The sequence below is a fragment of the Lycorma delicatula genome, chromosome 3, assembly GCF_047948215.1.
Source record: "Lycorma delicatula isolate Av1 chromosome 3, ASM4794821v1, whole genome shotgun sequence".
NCBI classification, from domain to species: Eukaryota; Metazoa; Arthropoda; class Insecta; order Hemiptera; family Fulgoridae; genus Lycorma; species Lycorma delicatula.
In genome coordinates, this window is record NC_134457.1 from 21,421,201 (window position 1) to 21,448,610 (window position 27,410).

General features: G+C 31.8%; 1 pseudogene; it reads right to left on the reverse strand.

Annotated features, from left to right (window-relative positions):
• Positions 1 to 27,410, reverse strand: part of LOC142321435 (dynein axonemal heavy chain 1-like) — a 101,803-nt pseudogene that overhangs the window by 59,073 nt on the left and 15,320 nt on the right.

A 27,410-nucleotide genomic window follows, 5' to 3' on the forward strand; every position in this document is an offset into this window, starting at 1 on the left:
ATTACTTTTCTGTAAACCAGTAGAACTCAGAGCAACAGAACTCGCATTATTTGGTATGTTAAATGATTTTATAAACAACACAAACATAGAATGGAAAAATTGCGTCAGAATATGCACCAATGGTACTCGTTCAATATCTGGAAGATTCCAAAGTATACAAGGACTTGTGAAACGAAAATCTCCACAGTGTTCTCGACACATTGCATGATCCAAAGAGAAGCTCCGGCTTCCAAAGAAATGAGTCCTGGTCTGAATATTGTGCTATAATAAATTTTGTAAAAATGAGACCCTTAAAATCAAGAATCTTTTCTGCACTTTGTAAAGGTAAAGGTGCAGTGCATTTGGCATTACTATTTAATTATAAGGCAAGATGGTTATCGCATGGGAAATTTTTGCAACATGTTTATGAATTAAGAGATGAAATTGCCATTTTTCTAGAAGAAGAAAACTGACTGGAAGCCGAGAAGTATTGAGTTTATTTGTGATGGAATTGAGCTACTTGGTCAACATATTCAAGAAATTAAATAACTTGAATCTTCAACTCCAAGCAGTGAATACACTATGTTGGATACGAGAGATAAAGTAATGTGTTCTGTAGAAAACTGGAATTGTGGAGCAGAAATTTAAAGCAAAAAACCTAGAAATGTTTGCAAATGTTGATGAATGAGTTAAAACTTACAAGGCTGAAGAACAACATGTGAAAGTTGTTTTTGCAACCATTGTAAATAATTTAGCCATGTCTGCAAAGTATTTTCTTGCTGACAACAACTTGCTAGCAAGTTGTCAAGTGGGTTAGGGATCCATTTCAAAATACTCCTGAAGGGCTCTCAATGCCGAAGAAGAGATCTTCACAGACTTCACGGCAAGTGGCAAAATCAAAAGACAATTTAGTAATAAATCAGGCTTTGAATTTAGGGTATGGTGGATGATGAGTTTTCTGCACTGAAAACAACAGCATTTCATTAAGTATTACCATTTTCAACATCCTACCTTTGTGAAACCGGATTTTCTGTGATGGCTGCTTTGAAGAAGACAAAATGTAGATCTCAGCTAAATATAAAAAAAGAACTCAATGTCTATTTCTAATATTCCACCTTCCTTCAAAAAACCTTTGCTCTGCAAGACAGGCTCAAGGGAGTCGCTAATAATTATTAAAGTTGTTTTTAATTTACTATTTCTAAGTTAATTATTAAATACATCAGGCAGTATTGATACAATCGTATTTAAAAGTATATTAACTTATTTATAAATATATTATAAGTTTATAAATATATTATAAGTTTATAAACTAATAGATTTTTTTAATAATATTTTCTTTTTGATATGCTTGCACCCCCATTTAGTGTTATCACACCTCGTAGGGGGATGCACCCCAAAGGCTGAGAAACACTGGTGTACATACTTTGTTGGTTCTAAGAAAAAAAATAACATAACCTTTCCTTTAAATTCTTCAGACGTTAAAAATATTAAACAAAAAGAATTTTAAATGTTAGTATAATTATTACTAAAATTACTAATGGAACAGAATGCAAGGATAACATGAGAGCTTGTACCTTCCTACTAATCACAGAACCTGGGCAAATGTCCCTTGTTGCTGTGTCTTTCCTTTATTGAGCAGGTCATTATTTATTTAATGGTGGTTATAGTTATTTTGTTTTATTTATGGATGGAATTTTTTTCATTTCAATCCATTAGACCGGGGCTGATCATGGGAGACTAAGCGCATATGAGCTTCGTTCTTCTGACATGATTCCACTTCAGTCAATTCCTCGACTTTTGGTGTAGTGCCTTTCCGCCTAACAGTAATATGCCTTTCAGGGGCCCTAGTGTTTGGAGGAAGCAATCCGTTCCCCTTTCTGAAGGGTCACATGTGCTGGCTGGGAGATAATTGTAAAGTATAGAAAGAATGGTGAATGTTTGGTGAGGGGAAGTTGGGGAATGATTCATGAATAACTCTTAAACCAATCGATTACTGGATTAGTAATTGAAACTACTTTCAAATAGGTCCAATAAATAATGAAAAAATAAACATCAATCATTATTTATTATTAAAAAGCAGTAATTTATTACAGATAATCTTTTACCCCTACCTGATTAGATTTTTCATTCTGAAACACATGACAAATATTAAATAAAGTTTAACAAATTGCTCGATTTGATTTATGAGAGTCAAAAAATGTTAAATTTCTATTGATTACACGTAACAGATTGAATCAACATTTTTTGTATCCTACAGCTTATTATAGTATGTTTGGATTTACCTGTAAGCAAGGCTTGATAATTCCAGTTCATATCTGAATTAATTACTATCAAAAAATAATAGAAAAATCAATTTGATGCAGAAATACACTGATGATGGAATTTTCTCTGGGCATGGCACATTTCGGGCGAGTTTGGCTAGGATTCGAGTCAATGTCTGGATTGTAGAACTGATGATACAGTGGACTCCTCTATGTCTGTCCCCGATATGAGGTAGAGCGTTCACGAGCGATTAGGGAACTTGAGAGAATGTATTCCTTTCTGAATCTCCATATTAATTGGATGATTCACGAGGAGTGGTCTGTAGTGGCTGGCTTTCTTCGCACTCTCACGGTGTGTAGGTCTGCAGAGGGTGTTTGATTGTGATATTTGTTCATGGTACGATCCGGGGTGGCTAGGGTTCCAGCCTAGGCATTGGATTGGTCGGAGGTAGGCGTATTGGTATTGTGCCATGGTTATTTTTGTATCGTTTGTGATTTGATAATGGGACTGCTGCTGGCAGGGGGAGGGGGTGACTATGCTGCAGAGGGTACGGTAGTCCATGCAGCCGAGAGGTGTAGCTCTGTTTTGCTGGGGACGATCCTTAGTTGTGACTTTGTAATGCCACGTGAGACTCCATGATGGAACTGGGTGGGAGTGCGAGGTTTGTCCCCGTCTCTTATGTTCGTATTTAAGCAAGCACAATAAGTTTGTTTCAAAGTAGCAAAAATAAAAATTTCATTAGTATAAGCAGTTAAAAAACAGAGAGGACAAAATGTAACACAATCAAACTATATGCTACATAGCACAGAAACTAAAACTGGTCAGTTAACAGGCAATTTCATACTGCCAAATAAAAAAAAAAATTACTGTAGTTTAGTTCTATTAATAGTAACTGAAAATAGAAACCAGGCAATAAAGTGAAGAAATTTTCCAAACTCATCATCATGAGTGAAGTGGTAGACCATAAGTACTTGATCTTTTGAGACTGAGCATCATTTACAGTCTCCACATGAAATCCTGTGAAGGTCTTCCTTATTTCTTTAACAGGCCCTCCAGCGCATTTAGTTATTTCCCGAGCAATGAGAAAAGGACTCACCCTCGAGAAATTTCCATCCTCCTTTGTAATGACCAAGTATTATTTGGGTTTAGGTACATTACTAATCTTGAAAAAAGCTTTTTGTAAGCTTTTTCTAGCTTCAATCTCAATCCTTCTTGATTCCGCACTCTTTCTCCGTTTTGCCTCAGGCGAAACGGCTGGTTCTAGACGGGGGTGTTTACGTGAACCCTCTGCCAGGTTTGTTTGTTCAACTTGCATGATCGTTTTATCCCTTCTGTAGTAAGGCTAGCCGCCGGGGTACACCCCCACTCCAGGGCTACCAACCCTGGAGGTCCGTTCCGGTACTCAGGTGGAACCGACATATGTCTTGGCAGAGAGCGGATGTGCAGTCTCTGCACTGACTCCAGGCCCTTACACACCGAGGTTTTCAGGGCTCCCATGCCACGAAAAACATGGGCACCTTAACTACGTGCTTGCCATCGCTGGGGGCATGTGGACAACGAAAGGTCTCCGTTACACCTGCAAATAACTTCAACCGTGGCCCCCACATCGCCACCTCTAAAGGTGATATCAATACATGTCTATATTCGTTAAAAGTTTTCGTACCTCAGGTGGCCGCGAAATCCAGTTTTGAAATTCGACCGAAAAATAGCATATCCGAGAACCCTGTTAGCCAGCTATATGTAATGTACGTAAGTACATTATATATAGCCCTGGAAGTGGAACGTAGATGTTGTGTTCCGGACGTAGGGATTACCTACCTCAGGGCATTATTATTATTATTCCGAGGCACCAGAAGCGACCCGTGTACTGGTGGACACCGGAGATTGCGGGGTGGCGCCGAGAGTGTCTTCGACTAAGACGGGTGGCCCAACGTGCGAGGAATCGCATTGACGCGAACGCCAGGTCAGCCGAGTATAAGACAGCAAAGAAGCGGCTCCGTCGAGCCATCAACGTGAGCAAGGCACGCTGCTGGAGAGAACTGACGGAGACCGTGGATGCAGACCCTTGGGGGCTAGGTTACAAGATAGTAACTCGGCGATTGGGGATCTCGCGGTCACCAGCTCCACTAGACGAGGCTAAAGCGGAACACGTCGTTAAGATGTTGTTCCCGGCCCACTTGGTCCGTGCCGAGCGGGACTTCAGCGACATGGGCGACTTCCTGCTCTTCTCGATGGAGGAATTGGAAGGAGTCCTACGGTCGCTGAAAGGCAAAAAAGCCCCTGGTCCCGACGGTATACCGGCTGAGGTACTCAAACTAGTGGGGCGCTGCAGGTCTCATCTTCTACTATAATGCATGTCTGAAGGCTGGGTCTTTTAGCGCCAGGTGGAAGACCGCGCCTCTTGTGCTAATTCCCAAGGGAAAAGAAAATCCAGAGTCGCCGTCCTCCTACCGCCCATTGTATATGCTTAACACAGCTGGGAAGGTATTGGAGAAGCTGTTAAAGAAAAGACTGGTTACGGCGATGAATCAGGCAGGTGGCCTGTCACCTAACCAGTACGGTTTCCGGCAGGGTCGGTCGACCCTAGACGCAATCCAGGAGGTTGTTGAGGCAGTGCGGCGAGCAGAGGACCACAATCATTTTTCGCGACGTGTGGTCCTTCTCGTTACGTTGGACGTAAAAAACGCGTTCAACTCCGCACGGTGGAGCGATATTATTCGGGCCCTAGAGCATTCATTCCATGTGCCTCAATACCTTCTCAGAATGTTAGACGCATACGTGAGGAACCGCGGTCTCATTTACGAGACCGCAGCAGTCTGGCGTAGGACTACGATCACGTCAGGGGCGGCGTGGAATCGATTCTCGGCCCCGACCTTTGGAACGCCGTCTACGATGGCTTGCTGAGGCTGGAGATGCCTGAAGAATCTGCCTTGGTTGGGTACGCTGACGACGTTGCGCTACTTGTCGCAGACCGCGACGTGGAGCGCGCCCAACTGAGGCTCGGTCGGGCCATGCACAGAGTCGGTGCCTGGCTGGACAATCATGGATTGTCTCTAGCCCTCAGCAAAACGGAGATCGTAGTTCTCACGAAGAAGCGTATCGACACCATTCTCTCCCTGCGGGTCGGGGTAGAGGTTGTCGAGATCAAGCCGGCCGCAAAGTATGATGACTGACGGGATGACTCGGTATGATGACTGACGGGAAACTCAGCTTCGTACAGCCGCCGACAAAGCTGCGAGAGCCGTAACTGCTCTCAGCCGGCTTATGGCGAATGTCGGCGGACCGAAGGCCAGCAGACGGCGATTGCTGGTGTCCACGGTGCATTCCATCCTGTTATACGGGTCGGAAGTGTGGGCCCAGGCATTAAGAGTTGCGAAAAACCGGAAGCGGCTCGCGCAGGTGCAACGCACCGCAGCCTTGCGAGTCGCTTCCGCGAATCGGACGGTCTCCTAGCCTGCAGTATTTGTGATCGCCGGCGTTCATACCCATTGCTACTTTAGCAAGGGAGCGCCAGGTGATCTACAGGAGGCGATGGGCAGGCAAAGACCGGGTTACCATTGCCAACGAGGACCGCACTCGCACGTTCCTCGCATGGCAAGAGACCTGGGACCACGAGACCACAGGACGATGGACCGCAAGGCTTATCCCTCTGGTCAGACCGTGGACGGAGTGACGGCATGGAGAAGTGGAGTACTACATGACCCAATTTTTAACGGTCACGGGAACTTCCGCGCTTACCTCTATGTCATAGGGAAAGCGCCGTCACTTGACTGCCTGTATTGCCCCGGTTTACGGGACGACGCTGAGCACACCTTTTTTAAATGTGCTCGGTGGGCAGCAGATTGTGGGACACTAGAGGCGGATCACGGAGCACTGAGTCCTCACAACGTAGTTACGATGATGCTCCGTGACCTGAGTAGCTGGGAAAGTGTAGCCCATTCGACGGCAACATTCTCAGGGCTAAAAAGGTTGACTTGGATAGTCCTGAAAATTAGGTAGCACCTAATCAGGCTAGTATAGGAGGACTCGACAAGAAGTAATGTGTTAAACGGTTCTGGGTCGAGTCATGGTAGAAAGGGAACCCCCTTTCTACCAGGACTTAGTCGACCAGGTTTTAGATGGTAGTCTGCTGATAGCGATTGGATACTACCATCAGCGGGAGCCCGACACTCCGTGCGTAAATGCATTTCTACCATCCTCCTCAAAAAAAAAAAAATTATTATCTTTTATCATATATTATATCATATCATATATTATCATTATCATTATCATTATTATTACTTTATGTTTTGCTGCAGAGTATGGATGTACAAATTGATAGTTCATTTTTTGACTTCTGGAAGGCTAAACAGAAAAAAGAGAGGTACAACATATTGCATTATTAACGATAACTATGTAACCGTTAACCCATCTTCAGCAGATATTAAAAAGCGTTTTATTTGTTTTCCTACATGTTCCCCTGAAAATCGATTAGTTTGGCAATACACAAACCTTATTGTACTTATGTTTTGAAAAAAAAAACACGATTCATTGATTTCCACATGCATACTGGACCAACCAGTTACTTTTGGATTATTGGTTAACATTAATTACATTTTTGGATTATTATGAATTCCAGCCGACCACAACATCTCGTTTATGTTGAATTCATCTTCACAGAATTTCTTGGGGATGTACTCTTCATACCGTAAATAAATAAACAAAATTATCATTCTTTAATATAATTTTGAAACTGTTAGAAATGTATCTGCTCAAAGTGATCTGTCATACAGCGGTTAGATTTGTAGCATTCCCACCCATCTTGTGAAGTAGTGTAATTTCACTTTGTGGTTATCAGACAAATGTACAGGTAATGCAAAATACTTCCATGTCAGGAATGATATAGCACCATCTTTTATGTCAATTTTGGCTATTAATGGTAGGAAATTCATCGCAACATTTACTTACGTAACACAGAAACAACCGGAACACTTAGTCAGAGAAAGAACAATTGGTGAAACACAACTTTAAAAACTAAATGTTTAATGTTATTTAAAAATAAATGTTGCATAATTTCTTGAAGATAAGATGTAGTTAATATAATTTAGCTTATTGAATAAGAAACAGGAAATAGTTAGCAAATTAAATTGCTGGAAGATAATAGAAAAAGATCCTAGATGATACTGTTAATTATTATTTCTATCAAAATACAGACCAACACAGGTATGTACTGGCATCTTTTAGAAATTTCTATAACTTTTCTTTTATGTTTTATGGTCTAAGGTGGTCTTTAAATGTCGACATCTGCAAATATCCTGACCAATACCCAAAAGTTTGGCCATCATTATACATATTCTTTACACCTACACTGCCGCAACAACAGCAATAAAGGTGTAGTCGAGAAAATAATGTCATGAATTAAAAAAAAAAAGAAGTACATTCCACTATTTTAATATAAATTATTTATATAAAAATTGAAATATAAATTCCAATTTATGAAATAATCTTTGAAAAAATAGAACTTAAATCTATTTTTTAGACAAAATTTATTTTTATAATTTTTTTTTAAATTAAGTTTTTATAACAATATAGATGGATAAGTAATAATATGTAGTCAAATCAAACACAATGTGAAATAAGTGTTTTTCATCTAAAAGTAACTGCAGTCTACTGCATCAATCTCTTTTTTAAAAAATCATCACATAACTATTATTCGCACAATTGAGATGAGTTGTTTGATAAATATTTTATTAAATTCAACACAAGAATCATACAAGTCTGTGGGTACAAATATGTCCAACCCAAACATTGACTAGTACAGTTAAAATCAACAAATATTTCTGGATGAAGAGATTTCATTTAAAACAGGAATTTTACTTTAGCTTCATTATTCATTATATAACAAGCATGCATACAATATATATATATATATATATATATATATATATTATAGATAATCCAACTTGATCCACCTAAGAACCGGAAATTAAAAAGTAAATAAGGTGACTAAGTAATTTCTGTACTTAGGTGGATAGGTGGATAAAGTTGGTTTATATATGTAATACATATTAGTATAAAAAACATGCTGTATCTCCATTACACTAGAACATGTCTAAATTTAATAAAAAGAAAGGGATCTCGCTCATCAAACTTTTTTTTTTTTTTTTTTATAGAAATACAAAGTAAATCAAGAATCTTATATAATACAACAGCAGTAGACACACAAAGTGATTTAATAGCTGGGAGACAAGGGCACAAAGAAACACACATAGCATAGGACAAAAATATAACTACAGTAGACAAGAAAGGAGCCAAACATATCAGACAGTACAGCCCAAACCCAGTATCCAGTATACATAATGAACACATTATTATTATTTAAATATATCCTACACATAAAATTAATTAATACATTTCAAAATCACAAAATCCATTAAAAATAAAAAAATAACAGAATTCACAAAAGCAATATGAACACTATATAATTAATAAAAATAACAAAACTAAATAAAAAAGGATTATATATTTATTGTAAAAACTTAACCACCAAAACACAGTAACAAGTAAAACCTAAAAAAATCAATACCGGTTTCTTACTTTAGGTTTTATTATTATTCTGCTTTGGTGATTAAATTGTTAATATTGAACTTAATTAGTACAATTGTCAATAATAAGTTCATCAATTAATTAAATTTTCAAAATTTAATTAACGCGTGCACACACACACAAACTGTCGCAGGAAGTATTACTCAAATTTAAGGAACTGATTCAGGACATAAAAATAAACAAAAAAAACCTTCATCTAGAGAAATGCTCTACCTTGCTTCATTTTTCCGCTGTACACAATTTTGTATTTTTTTTAATAAAAACTTATATCTTAAGAACAGATTGACATACTTAAATGAAATTTAATATATATATAATATATATATATAATTTAATTTAAAAAATAATAAATTATAACAGTTGGCAAAAATGATATTAGAACAAAAGAAAATACATTTTAAATATTACATCATTCCAGTACTGGACAGTAGGAATTGGCGTTTGTCCTTAACCAAATTAAAAATATATAAAAACAGTAACAATTTTTAAAAACAACTAATTTTAATTCAAATAAATATAGAACTGAACACCAACCGAAGATGTGATATCCTGTGAAAATAGATTCTTGGAATTAATATGGTAAGTTTGACTTGTCTATTTACTGTGTTTTGGTGGTTTAAATTTCATTTAATATTAAATTTAATTAATTTTAGCACAGTGGTCAATATCTTAACATGTATTTTACTTAAATTACCCTTTTTAACAATCATATTTCTTTGACCTGTTAAATTATACAGAGTGTTTGGAAAGTCACTGTGCGGTATGCTTTAGAATTATATAGTGCATTCTGTTCTTTCAGTTCAGTTGATACTTGAGTGCTGCTCAGTAATAAACAAGATGCGAGTTATTGAGTTGTGATTGAATATGCTTAGTTTTGTTTCATTTATTGGAATCAATAGTTGCGAAAAATGTAATGGTTCTTTCAGTAGAGGAATGTATTTTTTCTCATTGAACACGTCTTTAATGAAGGTGACTAGTATACTGATTTAGTGAAGCGCAAGTTTTCTTAAAAGTTTCCAAATACTCCTGATCCTCTCCGCAATGCAGTCTGAACTCTTACTGAAAAATGTTGGGTAACAGATTCTGGTGAAGACACTGATCAAAGTGGAAGACTACCTAAATTAAACGATCAAAAGCTGCAAAGCTGCTTGATATTTCAGATGCTATAGCCGAGAGTCCATTTAAGTCAATGCAAAAGGTAGCGCAACAACAAGATATTGGACTTGCTACCACACATAAAGCTGTAAGAAAAGAACCGAAATGTTTTCCTACAAAGTAATGTGTATTCAAGAGCTCAAACCCACAGATTATGCCAAAAGACTAAATTTAAATTATTCAATGATTTAAACATTTTATTGACCAAAATTTTTTTAGGTATCCTCGATATTATGTTTGTTTTACAGATCAAGTGTAGTTTCATCTGGGTGGGTATATTAACTTACAAAATACACGACTGTGGTCAACAACTAACCTCCAATAATTACATGAATAATCTTTACATAAAGCGAAAATTGCAGTCTGGGTCAGTATGAGTAGAACATGAATTGTGGGTCCATTTTTTTTTTAAAATACAATCAATAGTGATCGTTATTGTGCTGTTTCAACACACTTCAATACTTAGTAACTTCAGTACTTCTCTTAACTTCATAGTTAACTGAAGTGGAACTCAATCACAATCGATAGCGCCACAGCGCACACAGCTAGCAAGTTAATGGCTTTTTACTAAATGTCTTTGAGGGGTTTGTGGTCTGTACAATAGCCCGATCTGAGCCCGGTCTGCACAATAGCCCCAGATTACTTTATGTGGGAGAGCAGTGAAACAAGCAGTGTATCGCAACAGACCACACATGATTGACGAACTAAAAACCGGAATAACGGCATTCATTCCAGAACATCAGCTGTTTAAAGTGTTTGAAAACAAATTGTTGAAATGTGTGCAGTATTGTATTCATGTTGGAGAAGGTCATTATCAATACCTTTTATAAACTATTCCGGTTATTCTAATATCAGTTTCTATAAAATAACGAAATAAGAATGCAAAGAAATAATTAAAAACTATAACTATATATTATTTTCATCATTAGTTCTATAATTCCAGTGCACAGCAACTTTCCCAACACACTGTATTTTATTTCCATTAATATAAACCACCCAATACAGAAAATTGAGATAAAACACATCTTACCTTAATTTTAAGGTAGCTGGTTTCTATTAATAGAATTTAAACACACACACACACACACACACACACACACACACACACACACACACACACACGTGCGCGCGCACAAGTATATATAAATTGAACTTCTACAAAGTAAATAATTTTTAAAATATTACATTTAAAAATTCAAAAATGGTAGACATTTAAATTCTGTTATCATTAATAGCTCTGTAAATGTTACTTTGATTGAATTACGTTTTATTACACAAAATGTTAAACCTTATATTTTGAATAAAATAGCAACTGGTTGATTAACTGCTAAAAATATGACTGATATTGCTAAACTAGATTACAAAAATGATATGTTTGATAATTTGGAACCGGTTTTCACTTTCTTCATTAACTGAATTAAAAATAATTAATAACAATTTATATTATTAGTAATAATAAAACATGCACAATATTGTCAAAGTGAATAATTTTTGTAATCCAGTTTAGCAATTTCAACTATACCTCAAGATGTTTTACAAACATTTTTTTTAGACACACAACTGTTACATTGTTCATAATAAAATGCTTAATATTTTATCAAATCAAACATATTTCAACACTACTAATATGGTGATTAAAAAATGTTAATGGGTGCCAATTTACAATTTTCAAAGGGATAATTATAAAACTTATTTATATTTTGAAGATGATATTATTGGGAAAATGTTCACCATATTTCATTAAAATACCTCAATCCATTCTTAAGAAACAATTTTTATTATTTAAAAAAAAGGATCTTTTCAGATTTCCCCCCCCCCCCAAAAACACTTAATTTTAATCAATGGACCACAATTTGATGAATTTTTAATATCCAATAAGAATTCAATGGTAATACACATGTTTCAAAATAAAATTCTGAATTTAATTTTAAACAAGAATATTCCTACCTAATTCTTATTGGATACTAAAAATACATCAATTTTTGGCCAATTGATTAAAAAAAGTGTTTTTTTTTTTTATGGGGGAATTCCAAAAAAAATAGCAGAAAATAAACAGAAAATGACAGACAAGAGGGGAAAATGAAGCGAGATAGGGAATATGCCTAAATGAACTTTTTTGTTTACTTTTAAACTTTTAAAAATTGTTTACAGAGTTGCCATATATAGAAAAATAATTTTTTTATGAAAACCATTTTTATTTATATAATATGCTCTAAAAACTAGCGGTAAGCGGCTTGTTAATTCTAAATTACCTCTTGTGAAAGTTGTTCAATTAATTCAATACTGGGCGGGCATCTGACAACTGAAAATGTTGCAAAAAAGAACTGAAAATGAATAAAAACACTATTGTAGACTAAACTGCAGACAAATCTGCTAATATTCTACTGCTATACCTGAAAGCGATCAGAGGGTTGATCAAGTTATACAAATAGATGAAGTAAGGTTTCATCGTGAGAGAAAAATACAAAAGAAGTAGGCAAGTAGACCGGTATTGGATATTCAGGGGAATATTGAGGAACACTAAACAGCGTTTGTTAATCGCTATTCCTACAAGAGACAATACCCATACCTCTTGTTCTGCTTTATTAGGCTAGGGACAACAATTGTGTCGGAGAGTGGAACAGTTGTAACTGACTTTGTTCGGAGCACTTCAATCAATTTACTGTTAACCATTCTCTCAATTTTGAAGATCTAGAATCGGGCACGCATACATAAAATATTAAGAAGAAATGTAAAATGCAGATTAAAAATAATGGGGTACATCCCACGAGTTATTGAACTCTTTATCTACATGAATTTGTGTGGTGGTAGAGAAATAAAGAAGCTAATCCTTCTGAAATTATTTTTATTTTAAGTGACAAGAAACTACAGATCTCCAGAATAATGTTAAGTGGAATGATACACATCAATACTATTAGGAAAATTTTTCTTTGTTTCTAGAATAAATTTTAATTCTGTAAAGTTAAGTTTACATTATGGTACGTTCTAATAGCGTAACATTACAACACATCTCCACATACAATTAAGATACAGTCACTGTTATGGTATAATAATTGTCACCCACTAATGCTGGGTAATTATGTTCACATTATGAAGTGCTCGACTTGTATGCGGAAGTAAAATAAAGGTGGCTGAAACATAACATTAAAGAGCTATGCAATTTACTACGTTATTCTAATTGTAGTCTAGTAGAAACAGTAAGTGTTGTTTTGTGTCTATATTCATTATGAGTAATTACTCATTAATAAGTAATTGCGATAGTCACAAGAATTAAAAATTAACTTGTACATTACACAAAGATAAAACAAATTCTACTTTTAGAAAAGTAAACAACCTGATATGTGGTACAACTTTTACTGCAAGTAAATCCCTCTTAAAACAAAATATTGGAGCATTAAATATCGATTGTTTCTTGAATAATACTAATATCTTCTTCTTCAGCGAATCTGTCTTTCAACAGGTTTATACTAAGCATCCTCCATTTTTCTTGGTACAGAGTTTTCTTTCATTTTCTTCCCTTCTTGATGTCTAGCAAATATGCCAATCCTTCTTCCACTTCTTTTATTTTTCCTCTACGATCCTTCATAGAAAGAAAATTCTACGTAGGCTATATCCTAATTAACATGTTTTCCTCGTCTTTATCGCTTTCATCAAATTCTGCCCTTCTCCTATTATTCTCAATTCTTACTAATTTCTCATTTTGTCAGTTCACTTCAAACAATCCAATGACAAGATCTCTTTCTCCTTTTTGACCAAATCTGATTCGAAACATAAAATACCACTTTCCGCACAAAGAGTAATTTGACAAACCACTTCCTCGGTTTAATTAGAACTCTTAGTCTTAATTAGAACTTTCTGTCAGTAATTCTTTCATCTTTTCAACAGTTCCTTTCCTTGAAAATATTCTGCTTCTTACCTCCCTCCCTCGCCGTAATGCTTCCAATATTATTATTGCAAAAAAAAACCATTTTCCATTAAAACAGATACTAACCGTTCTCTTATATATCTATATTAACCATTTTCCTACAACGTCAAATTTTTAGTAGGACTAACAGGAACAGCGAAATATTCTATTGCAAACAGGATTTCAATACTGCATAAGCAACTAAAAATATATATCAATTGTATTGTATTCTATTTTAAATTAGAAATTAGAAATATTTATTTTATGATTTCAATGTTAATAAATTTTTTTTTTATTTCATTTATTTATTGATCTTGTTTCACGCTGTTTTTTTATATTTATCAAACTGGATATCACGTTAAAATTATGATCAAATATATTATTTTTAGGCATCTTGCCTGCTATTAAAATTACGCTAACTTAAAACAAAATGTATTTCTTGTGCACAAAATAGATGCTGAATAATTCTCAGATGTTGAATCTTCTTACACATAACAATTTTTAGAATGTTAGAATAAAGAACTGAAGTAAAAAGATTTGGAAGAATTAAAAATACTGAATCGTATTATTAATATTAAGGATGATAACTTAATATAAATAGTGGAACGTATACCTAATTTTACAAAAAAATTTGTGAAAAACGTTTTTTCTGTTAACAAGGCAGCTACTTAATAATGATTCTGAATTATACTCGCCGTGAAAGGAAGCTTAAAATTTAAAACAGATTTGAAATGAAAATGGGCTTTATAATAAAATTTAAATACTAAGGAATGAGCAAATATTACAAATTATTTTCAAGTAGCTGCAATAAACTGACTGGATTATTATACTCTAATTTTACATCTAGTGTATTTATAAATATGTGCACCTAAATCAACATAACTGTCAGAGAATTAATGGATTTATAAAAAGAAAAATCCAGTAGCTGTAGTAATTTGTAAAACATTATTAAGAAATGCATATAGTTACAGGATCTATCTATAACTACTTTTTGCATAGCGTGTTTTGAAGATATATCACAAAATAAATGCAAATAAATATTAATTCACAAGTCCTTAACGAACCATAGTCCAAGATATCAGCTCAGAAATCTAAGTTCAATTACTCTCATTAAACAATCTATTTGCCCTCCGTTTAATATCTCCACAATTCATTATATTTTTCAATAGATCAGGCATACATTTTATAAATCAAATAAAATCTTAGAACAATTAGTTTTATTAAACATAATAATAAAAGACTTACATTTTTTATTTTCCTGGCTACAGTGATACATGCTGCAATAGCTATTAAAAGGAACGTAAAAAGATCAGTCAAAAAAAAAATGGTATTTTTTTGGGTTTTGTGCCTTAAGGAGACATTAAAAAAAAACAATTTAAGAAAATAAATAAATAAAAAAATAGATTTAAATAAAAAGTAATCTACAAAAAATGTTTTATTCCACTGCTTCCAAGCCAAAAAGATTTGTCAGGCAGTTTGTGCATATGTTGGTCTGTTCTTGGTCTTATTTCTCTTCTCTGGACTCCATACACCGATTTTCTTCAAACTTGGTAGATAGGTACTGCCTTCAGGGGAGGGGGGTCTATTAAATTTTTGAAAAAACTGGAAAAAAGAGTACAGGTGTTTTGGCAGAAATAAAATTTCAAATCTTTATGGGTGTTTTAAAAAAAAAGATTTATAACAAAGTTAAAATTTTTTATCAAGATTACAAATTACCAAAACTGTTTATTTAATACTCACTCCCTCACCAAAAAAAGACTAATTTTATTTTTTAGCTATGTCTTACTTCAGTAAAGGAGTTAATGGGAATTTTTTTGCATATATATTTTCTATATTGATAAGATTTTCAAACTGCTATAAACTTTTCTGTCCATCCCACTCCAGTGGTCTGAGGTAACATAAAATATTTTTTTTAGATTAAATCCATCTGAAAAGCTACTAATCTCACCTAAAATGTAAAAATCTTACTTTCTTGATAGCCCTTTCTCTTTAATATTTCTTGGAGAAAAATTAACCAGACTTCCACCCTAGAAAAATTTCAACTTTACTTATTTAAATTACAGTTGTATCTTTGTAGGTATTAAACAATTTTAAAAAGTTCTTTTTTTAAATTTATTATCACCACTTAGGGATAATTTTCTTAAATATTAATTTTATCCAAATACTTCTCCTTGAGTCAGGAAGGCCCCAAAATGAAAAAAAAAATTGTTTTCACAATTTTAATTTTTAATGCTGAAAATCTATTTCGTTTTTAACTGCTTCCTTGTTGGGGGGCTACCAAATTTTTAAAAATATCAAAATTGTTTATTTAAATTATGATTTTCATTTATTTAAAATCAATTTTGGTGAATATTTTAATCATTAAAAAAGCCCCCAAATTTTCAAAAAGTGAAAAACATATTTTTTGAAATGTAATGCTAATAAACTATTTTATTTCCATTTACTTTGTTTAAAAAATTATTATTTTCATAGCACCGAATACAGTTTGATTTTTGCATTTGTATAAGCTGAATATTTTTTTTTTCTGATTTCGAGCAATGACTGCTTCGGTCATTTAGCCCAAATGAATTTTATAGCAGATGAAAAATGCCATGCCTGACCGCGATTCAAACCCAGGACCTGTGGATGAAAGGCCGAGGCGCTACCACTCTGTCATGAAGATCCACAAAGTAATATTAATATTATTTACTAATTTTAATTTAAAATTAAATAAATCTTACTTTACAACTTAGTTTTAATGTATAATTTACATTTTTAAATTATACTGAATATACGGGACAGCACTGTGTTTGCAATCCTTTGCTAGCTATTTTTTATCATTTACTGCTTTAATCTGGTATCTTCATTAAATAGTTTTATAAAAATTTCTGCTGCATTGAAAAGTTAATAAAATCTGATTAAATACATCATTTTATACATATATATATATATATAAAAGAATTCCTATGAAGCAGTGGATGCAATTCATTAAATACACAAAATACAGGTCGAAAACTTTAGTTCCATGTATTTACTAAAAAAACTTCTCTACCCAACTAATTTCCATAATCCACCAAAAAGGTGGAAGGAGAGAGAATTTGAAAATTAGGCGAGTACATAATATTCAAAATAAGATAGTAAAACAAATATAAATGGAGATATATTACGGGTACTCTTGTAAAGAGATAAATTAGATTAGCCATATATTTAACCTACAGGGGCTTGATTTTTGAAACTACATTTCAAATTTTCACTTCCTTTTTATTCTGCAAAATTTGTAAAGTAATCTGTAATTTGTAAAATATTCTGTCTTTTTTTTAACATAATTTACATATTTTACTGTTTTAAATAAAGAGCACTCTAACGTTCAGTTTCCACTTTAGATAATTTATTTATGTGCACTTTTTAAAAAAAGTGTTTTTTATACTAATTTTGAAAAAGTGAAAAGTTAAAAAAAAAATTTTCATATTGTTTTAAATGCAAATTGTTTAAAAACTTTACAAATTTAGTATTAAAAAAACTCCGTTCATTATTTGGCAAACTCTATTTTTTATTTGCAAATAAACCTACTACATAATATTTTTCTTTAAGTTCTGCTGAAAGTGCTTATCTCAGCTTAAAAATTTAATTTTCATCTCTTAGCAGTTATTTTACAAATGGAGGTTATCCTGTTCAAATTTTGCAAAAACATTCCTTTCATTTGAAATGAAGAACTGGCATATTCATAACTACGATTTCTTGTTTTTTTTTAAATCCATTTAATTTTTTTCTTGGAAAAAGTTTAATTTTGAAAAGTACACGCTCTGAAAAGTCAGAAAATTCTTTTAAAAAACAAAGTTCAATCTTCACTTTTTACATGAAGTGAAGTTATTTCATATACAAAATAACAATTTCTTACTTACTTTGTTCTTTTCACTCTTCACTTTTCTATTTTACACTCCCATTTTTCAAACCTTTAGTTTTAAAAAACAGAAAATAGAAAAAAGAAAGAAATAAAAAGCAAAGAGTGAAAATTAATTTCAAAATACAAGCCCTCGATTTTGGTTAATTTGGTAATAGAAATATATATGTAGAGGGTAGAAACTTCAATGAGGAAAAAATAACAGAAAGTTGAGGTCGTATAATGTAGTTATTAAATTATAAGGAATAGCATTAAATCATGCAAATAACTGATGAATAAAAAAATAACAATTAAAAAAAAGATCATAAAAGTTTTGCTGACAAAAGGAAAAATTCTGAAGCCTGTTAAACAGTTTCGTGCTTCTATTGTTTTTGGCATATCAACAAAAGTCACTTTGCTTGTGTTTTCATTGTTTTAATTTATAGTGTTAGTTACTTAAATAGTTTATATCAATAACTGATGTTTTTACGTGTACAACATACACTCCTTTACTCCTCTTTCTACTTCTGACTGTAGAGCATTTAGCTTCTTGCTACAGTATACATGAATTATATAAAACATTAACATGAAATAAAGTTGTAAAAGAATAGATATACATGAAGCAAGAATAGATATGACTGCATTATACAGTCAATCAGAAACAAAAATAAAATGATGTAAAGGTTCTTTATAAACAGAAGAAAAGATTGATTAAGATAGATATAGAAATCTACTGCCCAAAAATATAAACAGAAAGAAAAGAAAATAAATAAACAAAAACATATATTTATCAAAATAATAGTGAAAAGGTAACAAACGAAATCTAAGAGTATATATATATATATATATATATATGTTAAGTACCATAACTATAATAATAATTATATAGGTGATTTAACACAAGTAACTCCCAAAAATAACAAGCTGTCCTAAAAAATAATAATCGTAACATGTTAGGGAAAGTGATGAGTTTAAATAGTTTCATTTTTACTAAGTCAGATATGCTGATCTCTCATAAGTATGCCCAGCTCACCGAAATGCAGGCAATATTTAGCCCAAAAATAAAACACTAATCTTCAATGCAGGAACTGGCTGCATCATTGTTTTCAGCGATAGCAATTATTTTACTCCAGTAACTGCTTAAGTCTAGCTAGATCAAATATCAGGTTTAGGATTACCTACACTCTAAACTAGAACTCTTACTGATGTGTAGCTAAAAAACACAACTCGGCCGGTACAACCGGTTAAATTTGTGCAAGAGTACATATTACAAAGGAACAAGTAAACCAAAACGGTATTCTCTGCTTTACGATTTACAGTGTTGTTACATTACTGTGGGTAACCGGTTACTATAATTTTACAATAACAGTAAATGTTATACACGATGGAATAATTTTAAAACATTTTAAATAATTTTATACGGTAATACAAATATTTACTTTAAAAAAAATTAATTAATTAAAAAGTTGTATGAACAATTAATACATGGTCTTTCAGAAAATAACAATAAATTTATGATTTAATGGACTTACAGTGACTTATCTTACCAGACTCTTTAACTATCCAATAAAATTTATTAAGTACTTCATAATAAATAACTAAATCATAAATGACTGAACGATTTTTTGAAGATATTAAACATAAAAAAGAGTTTGTAGCAGAACATTGTACTTTCTACCCCGCAATGTGAATTAGTAACATCAAATTCATTTCGCCAAACAGCCGGCTTTACCGTATAAAATAAAAATTATTAACTAGTAAATTAACCCGTGGGTATCTGAACTTTTCTTCTCCGTGTTTACATGTTTCCAGTGACCAAATATTTTCTTAGTTTACGCGTGAAAAATTTATCGAGAACTTGTAACCGAAAATTATCCCCTATGAATACATTAAATACATATAAGTATAAGCAATTAGTTAACTGATTTTGTTAAGCATGACCTGTTGGTATAAATATATAATTAAAGTTAATATACAAAAAAATCGCTTACCAACAATCGAATTCAAAGCTTTTAAGTGCTTTCTGTGTTAAATTCTCTCTCACATTTGTCCTATTTGTAATAGTAATTAAAACTTCACATGTAAATTATAAAAAATCACGATATTTACTTAAAACATAACAGTTGGTTGTCGTATGTTATCCGCATTTATTTTAACACAACAATTGAGACAACCAAATTGACAGGACGTTTACGTTAAAATAATTTTATAAAATATGATGATCAACTGTTATATTTTAAATAAATATGACGATATTTTATAATTTACTTGTGATGTTTTAAGTACTATTACAAATAGGATGAATATGATTGTTCCTAAAGATGGAATTTAATTCTGAAAGCACTTGAATGCTTCAAAGTTGACTGTTGGTAAGCAGTTTTTTTGTATATTAACTTTTAGTTAACTCTTACATTTATACTATTTATATAAACTATCCACTAAAAAAACAATACAAATATTATTACTCGCAGAATTCTACTTCCTCTCACAGAGTGTAGTCCTAGCTCTTTTCATTCAAACATTCTGAACAATAAACTTCCTTCCTCATTCAATTCTGTATAGTTTTCATTTAAAATATTACCAAAAAAAAAAGAAGAAATAAATAGAACCATTGATGTATCTTATCTTAAGAAAACCATTTCTAGTAAAATTAGGTTTTCTTAATTTTATCAGGATAGATCTTTATCTATCCTTGCTTTTCAAAAACATTTAACTTGATAAAAAAAAAATCTTTAAATTATCTAATATTAAATTACTACTTTTCTATACAAATTACAATAAATTTTTCATCTGTAAAATCTTTTGAATATTCTTGACAGAAAAACTAACAACACATGCTGTTAGTGACATCTATCTTTAAAAACGATTAGAAAACCATTTTAAAATACAGTAGCGTGCAAATTAATCCAAACACCAGGAATTTTTTGTTTATCTTGTGGCTATTTTAATTGATCGCACCCAATCTTTAAGTTGTTTGTGTAAAGTGAGGTTATTATTCTTTGGTTATTTAGCAATAAATAGTGTTCTGTGAAAGTTTTTTTTATCACAAAATTATATTTTTGTTTTTTTTGTTCTGTGTCTCGAGCATACAAATAATGGACATAACTCCAAAAAAGTATTAAAAAATTTCACTTTTCCAGCATACCAATAGGATACGACTAATAGCATCTGAGTGTGGTGTTGAAATAGGGACAGTGAATGCTATTTTAAAACAATTTAAAGAAGTTGGTTCCTTTTCACCTCAAACGAAAGGCAAATGTGGCCGTAAAAGAGAAACTACTCCAACGCAGAACGGGTTATTAGTGAGAAAAAATAAACTTAATCCAAAATTTTCCGCTTTCGAATAAAATTGAGAATTAGCAGCTGATGGAACAAATTTACATGTGACAACTGTTAGACGCCAAGTTCTTGCAGCTGGAGGGAAAGCTCATCAAGTCAGTTAAAAAGCATATTTCAACAACAGCAACTGACAAAAAAAGCTCCTGTGGGGCAAAGCACATGCTAACTGGACCAAAGATAACTGGAAAAATGTTGTTTTCCAACGAATCACATTTTTATGTTCAAGGGCAAAGAGTTACATACGTTACAAAAGCATCAGATGAAAATACATCCTCGACTTATATCTATAACCTATCGGTTAAACAATCCCATAAAAAAACTATTTTGGAGGTTGTTTCACATTTGAACACCCTTGTTAATTTCTTCCATAGATGGTATGTTGAAAAGTAATGGGTATATCAAAATTCTGAAGAAAAGGATGGCGACACAAATCCCCACAAGGCGGCGAAGTGTTCCAACACGATTTAGCACCATGTCATACTGCCAAAAAAGCAGAATGATTCTTCCAAGAACATAACATTAAAGTGCTCCTGTGAGCAGGCGATTCCCCAAACTAAAAAAAACCCAATTGAAAATCTTTGGGCAAGTCAAAAAACGGCTCTCAACAATGAATTGTATTACAAAAATTAACCTCTTTAAAGCAATAATATTGGTATGGTTTAATGATGAAGAAATCAAAAAAAGTGTAGTGTACTTGCTGAATAAATGCTAAATCAAGTATGTGATAAAAAAAGAGAGCATATTAACTACTAGATATTCGCAAATTATACAATTTTTTTTGTACATGATTTCTTTTTTCTAAATAAAGTTACTTTTTATTAAATAAAGTCTGTGTTCAGATTAATTTGCACAATACTGTAATCAAATAATGCATTTGAACTGTTTAGATCTATAGATTTAATATATCATTTTTATCAAATTTAATCCATCTGTAATTTTAATATTTTTCAAATGAAATCTGTTCAGCTCTGGTTTTTTTAATGTGCCATTTTCTAAAATTTTAATGTTGATGCAGATTTATTTAGATACAAGCGATACAAACAAGCACTACACGGAACAACATTATTCAATTTTTCAAACTGCTTCGTAGAATAAAGCGTAGATATAAGATCAATTACAAGCAAATTTTACACGTAGCAGATAAAAAAACTAAATCTCAGCTGAATCAAACGATAAAAGATTTACAGCTGCATTGAATTGATAAAATAGAATATAAACAAACAACACAAGATAGGTCAAAAATATAATTTGGTTATACAGGGATTTCATAAGATTAAAGATGAACACGACTGTCGACACTGTAACAGGATATTCCAATCGAGAAAGGAATAGATTAGAATTAACTAACTGTATAAAACTTACAGAAGAAATCTTCTAATAATTGGAAAGCAAATTGTTTTAAAATTAGAAAATTTTAAATATGAGGCGAGCAAGATTTTTTTATTTTATATAATAATTTTATCAAGTAAACATCAATTGTTCAACTATATAACTTAAATAATAATGAAATGCTGCTTTTTACTGGTAAAAGACAAACTTATAGACTTAATTTAATTTCAAATTACTTGACATATACCGATCAGAAATCGCTAACTAATCAGAAAGAAATAACTAAATCATACTGTAATAAAATCACCATACCATTTAGATTCACTATTTTTTTTGACAAGTTTTCTTATAAATGACTCTGCAGTAATAGCAGTTTAATGAACAAAGATTTTTAAACCAGCAACAAAAAAAAAAAAGTATAATAAAGAAAAAAATATTTTTTTATTACATACCTCTTTGGCAATCTGATCAAGCGCTTGATCCTCAGCCGAGTGTTTAGTGGTAGTTCTTCTTCTACCGGCGACTTGATTTTCCATCATTTTTATTTACAGTATAATATTAAATAAACCGATACGTATATATAAAGTATACTTCAATAATTAATGAATATATTTAACAATATTACACAGGTACTTCAACATATACATGTATGTATTAACTATTACACATGTACAGTATGTGAACGATACATACATGTATTAAAATGCTACTGTGTTTAACAAATTATGACCACTACATCCTGCAACAAAACAACAAATGCACTTATTAATTTATTGATTAGATAAATAATATTCTTTTTCATGATAAGATCTGAATAAAATATATAAAGAAAAAAAAACATACACACACAAAGAAAGATACATATACCAAAATCAGGCTATCTTCTTCAAATTTTTATTTTTAATTAATCCGTAACCTTTTTTTTTATAACTCATTAAATTTCAGAAATAAAACTAAGCATTCATTCAACTTATTTTCTCTTTTTTTGGGGGCAAAAAATGCTTTCGTGATACAATCACCCAAGTTAAAATAATAACAAAACTTCTCCGATATAAAAATATTAGCAAAATAGGGTTAAAACTAAGATAATAGGAATAAAATTCAAATAGTAAAAGAAACAAAACAATTAGGATAATACATGAAAATAATACAAATAACAAAATAATACAAACATTTTGGAGGGTTAAATCTTATTAAGCATATTAATTCTTTTTAGAAGTAATAATTCCCGGTTTAGTACGTTCTTGTCATTTTTGAGGACGTGCCATATGTCCCTCAGCAATTTAGAGTTACGATGTACGGCCGCATAGCATATGCAGTCCACAAGGATATGGTGCACAGTCAAACTGCAGTCGCATCAGACGCACAATGGTGTGCTCTCCGTTGACATCAGGTGTCTGTGAGTAGCCTTGGTATGTCCTAAACGCAATCAAAACAGAGGATTACTTCCTCTCGGCGAACTTTCCTGCATGATGAGTCCCTTGGCATCACAGTGATTTTTATATGTCAGAGTTTATTATTTGCTATAGCAATCCGGTCAATCTTCAGACTTCTTCAAAATGTACTTTTAATGGAATTTATGAAATTGGTAGTTGTAACACAAGTGGAGAAAGACGGTTGGCTACATGTATCTTTAGCAGCAGAATCCGCACACTCGTTACCCATTCAAATTCTGGATTATTTTTTTCTCATTCATTATATTTTAGTTTAGATCAGTAAATCTAATATTTGCACTGTAAATCTAATAGTCATTTAATATTTTACAATTTTAAAAAAAACAAATGAAATAAAGATTAATTCGGTTTACAAAAAATTATGCCGACAAATGAAGTAACTTTACTATTCAAAATTAATCTCAGAAGACAGGCTCGAAAACAAAAACCATTTCTTTTTAATAGACCAACAAAAGAGGGAAGAAAATAATTCCGGTTTTCAGCTTTATGTTTGTTTTGAAGGACTTCTATCGATATTGTGAATTTTTTCTCTTGGAATTTGATAGCTGTCACTATTATCATGCTTTAGAAGCAAACCGAGTGAAACTTTACATCGGTTAGTTTATGTCAATGAGTCCAAAAAAGGAACATTTTCAACTTTTTTATTTCAATAAAAGCAAAAAACTGCTGAGGCTCACAAAGAGATTCATGACGTTTATGGTATCGATCACTTAAAAGAAGCACATATCAAAAAATTCCAGTCAGGAGATTTTTCACTCAAAAATGACCGTCATTCTGGTCGATCTACTTAAGTCAATGAAGACCAAATAAATGCCATATTTGAATCAGATTAACATTTTAACTGTGCAAGCGATCACAGAAAGGTTAAATGTATCGCACACAATGATTGAAAATTACACTGAATGTCTTGGACTTGTTTGCCTTGATGTTTGGATTCCGCACGAATCGAGAGGTTCACCGAGACCTTCACGATGAAGTCAAACCTTTTTTTGAAACAAATCATCACTGGTGATGATAAAGGAATAGTCTATAGTAACACCAATCACAAACAATCACGGTCCAAGCGTGATGAACCACATCAAAAGCTGAATCACATTAAAAAAACATCATACCAGTGGGATTACAAAGTGTTTGTTGTGTATTTTGAGCTGCTTCAAGGAATCAATTCAGTTGTTTACTGTCAACAACTAATAAAACTGGAGAAAGCAATAAAAAGAAAAACAGCCAGAACTACCAAATTGCAAAGGAATGGATATTTCACAAAGACGATGCAAGGTCTCACCCATCTTTGGTAACTCATGGAAAATTATTGGTGCTCGGTCAGTAAGTGATCGTCTCATCTCCCCCGTACAGCCCTGATTTTGCACCATCAGATTCATATTTGCAAAAACTCTGAATAGTAAAACTTTCACTAATGTTGATGCGACCTGAAATCTCACTGAGTTTAGTTTTTTTCTGATAAGGATGAGAATCTCATGCTCTATGAGTGTGGAATCATGAAGTTACTAGAAAGATGGCAAAATGGAAAATATATAATTGATTAAAGTTCATAATAAGTATAAAAAAAGACTGAGTTTTATTTCACAATACAAAATTTATTTATTTATTTCACAATACAAAACCCAGCATAAGTACATTTTTTTTTTTTTTAATGCATGTTCAAGCATTACTCTTCACCAAATTAACAGGTCTTTAGTATTTTGTAGGGGAAACAAATTCTTCTGGTTGTTCTACAGTAAGTTTTTTCTAGATACCTTAAATAAATTTTTTTTATGAAAAATTATATTACCAACCTATATAAATCATTTTTAATTTAAGTTAACACATTTTACCGATAGAAATTTTTAAAGTTTATATACACACATCTCTCTTGTAGATACTTTTTACATAATTTCCTTATTCATTTATAATCATTACTATTATTTTCTTTTTAATTAAGCTATAAAAAACTTTCAACAGGTAGACATACAACATTTGTTTTAGAAAATCACAAAAAATTAGTTTTTACTTAAGTTTCAATAAGATAAATCTTTTGCACATCATTTACATTTTTAATTTTAAGTAATGTAAAATACAGTTTTGTAAGTAATTTAATGATGAAAATTTTAATTTACAAACTAGTAACAATTTTTTTCCGAGATTAAATTAAGTATTAAAAAACTAGTAAACAATAAACCTTATTTTAACCTGAAGATTCTTCACAGGCATAATTATAACACAAGAAATTAATTTAATTAATACCCACTTGTAAGACTAATGTGACTGCAAAGTAAGTAAACTTAATTTAAAAAAATCACAGCATCAAAAACATATTACAAATAAAAAAAAAAAAAAAACAAGTATACACTTCAATGTGATTAGACACAAAAGAATAAAAAATAAAATATTTATATTTTATTGGTCAGGGGGAAGAGAGGGCAGGAAAAAGACACTGATAAACAGAAAGAGAAAGATGAATAATAAAACAGAATAGCGTATACCACAAATATACCGGATAAACAATTAGTAGATATAACTTACAAAAACAGTTACAGTGTCACTACCTGTGAGTGAAACAACAAACTAACTTCTAAAACGGTATACACATCACACTATTTAAAGGACATGTAAAAAAATTATCATTTCAAACTTATATAACGTTTTGTAATTAAAATTTTATAACAAAAAAATAATTTTGTTTAAAAATCTTTAGACGATAAAAGATTTTCTTTAAACTAATTAGAATGTTTCATTAAGTAGTTATGTTTGTTCATTTTAACAGTATTTAAAATGTTATGCGTTTTACTTAACCTGCACATATATTAAAAATCAATTTCTGTATTTTTATAAAATCTTATCATGTCAAGTAAAGTATAACAGATTTTGTTTGTGAATTAAAATAACATAAAATGGTTATTTATTAATAAAAATATTTCAAAACAAGATGTAACAACACAATTTGCTCTTATAACACAGAACTGTCCTAGATACACCGGAAGCTTTAACAGTATGAACACGATACAAAACTAGCAGAAAGCTGGATGTTGAAAATACATACAGTTTTTCTCAAATTAATAAAACATAAGAAAGCTCCTGATGAAAAAAGAAACACTGCAATTTAAAATAGTTTGCAATATAAAAATTTAGACAATTGCTGAAAATAAAATTACAATTATAATAAATAGGAGCATAAGCATGTTTTCACAAAGTTTCTTGTGCTTTTAATCACTTTAACAATTGTGAAAATCTTTAATTAAATTAAATGTGCTAATCCATTAAATTTATTGATTTCATATAATAATATGAACCTAAAACCCAAAGAAGTTTATTCACTGTTTACAATGGAAACAAATTTTTAGAAGTTAGATTCTGCGACTGCACACATTAGCAGAAGAAATTGCTTTCTTTAACAATTTAATTTCAAACTTCTAGTTTGTTTTAATAAATAAATTAGAAAAAATTAATGAACATATCTAGTATATTGTAAAATTTCCTTGTATAATTAGTTTTTATTTTTTTGGTTTATTTTTTGGTGCCGGGCAAGATTGTCTATACCAATAGATTC